Genomic DNA, 1,599 nt, shown 5'->3' on the forward strand with positions numbered 1-1,599 from the left:
CTTATCTTACAACACTCTTGTTTTTGTATGTAGGTGCCATGTACACAGGGTCATTGCTCCCATGAGGCCATTCAGTAACCTTGTCTTAGGTGCACGGTCCTAGGGACAAGGTCTCCACCTCTCATCCCGGCACCCTTACCTAGGGAAAAAACCCCAGTGACACCACTCTGAGTTCTTCCTGCAAGGGGCGGATTGGTCCTGGTGGGAAACCGGGCCAGTCGGCCGACCAATAGCTCATAAGAACCAGGCTGCAGACTGCGCAACCGCGATCTCAGTGGTAAGCGACCGCAGCGGTTTTCCCAAATCTAAAATGGCCATGGGAGGGCTTCTGCGCGTGGGTGGCCATGCGTAGCTCCTCCCTTGGTCCTTTGCGGAGCTCGTGAGTGACACTGGGCCACATAGTCTTACTAACGATGGAGTGGTTAGATTTTATAAGCAGGTCCCCACCTCTAGAATCTTGGGATGAGACTTGGGTTTTCCACATAAAGGTTTTCACACCAAGACTTTCTTTTTAACTGAAATGAAGCAGGAAAGATCCAGTATATGTTTATACATGAACAGAGGTTCCTTAGGATAAGGAACCTCTGTTCATGCATAGGCCTCTGATTTGTTTTTAGCTCTGGTCATAAAATAATAAGCTGTTTGAGTGGGCATCGGGCTTGACAGGGTTTCATATAATGAGTAGTCTGAACACAGGGCTGATTGTTACGGACATTACATACCATTACAGGGTGTCCTGCTCCTTCCAAAAGATGTTGCCATGTGGTTAATACAAGTTTGACCACTAATCGCCTATATGGCATCATTCAACTCGGCCTGAAATTTCCCCAACTGATACCGACATGACTTGAACCTTTCTGTGGAAGACTAATTATCTCCATTCTAACTGTTGAAGAATCTACTCTTAGGGGTTTTTTCTTGTTCACTCGCAAAGGCACAATCACTCTCAGATGGACAAAACCATGTGCACTGCAGGTGGGGCAGATGTAACATGTGCAGATAGAGTTAGATTTGGGTGTTTTATTGTTTCTGTGCAGGGTAAATACTGGCTGCTTTATTTTTACACCTCAATATAGATATCTAACTCTCTCTGCACATGTTACATCAGTCTCACCTGCAGTGCATATGGTTTTGTCCATCTGAGAGTGATTGTGCCTTTGCGAGTGAACCAGAATAACCCCCTTACTGTAGATAGAATAGGGCATTTATTTCAGACTGTTGTAGGAATGGAGGGAGGATTAAAGTAGACTTAATGTTTGTTTTGCTTCTGAAGACTATTCCTTATGTGCCGGGGACTACTTGGTCATGGTTGTTAAAGGAGGGTAATTAATTACAAAAAACATACATAAGGTAAAATGTGAAATATCTACATGTGTCAAGGTTATGGGTGATCAAGGAACTGGCACCTCTAAATACGTGTGCCTGGCTTGGCATAGGTCATGTTGTGGCTGGCTAAAAGGATGGGAATCCAAATCTTCCATCCAACTCCAACATGTACACTTCCACCAGCGGGATGGGACAGATGTCCACAAACGCTTTAAAACAAGTTTATTTACTGTACTACACAGTACCAGCATTCTTCCGCACCCTCCTCATGCA

The sequence above is a fragment of the Crinia signifera genome, chromosome 1 (genome assembly GCF_055691185.1).
Source record: "Crinia signifera chromosome 1, ASM5569118v1, whole genome shotgun sequence".
NCBI classification, from domain to species: Eukaryota; Metazoa; Chordata; class Amphibia; order Anura; family Myobatrachidae; genus Crinia; species Crinia signifera.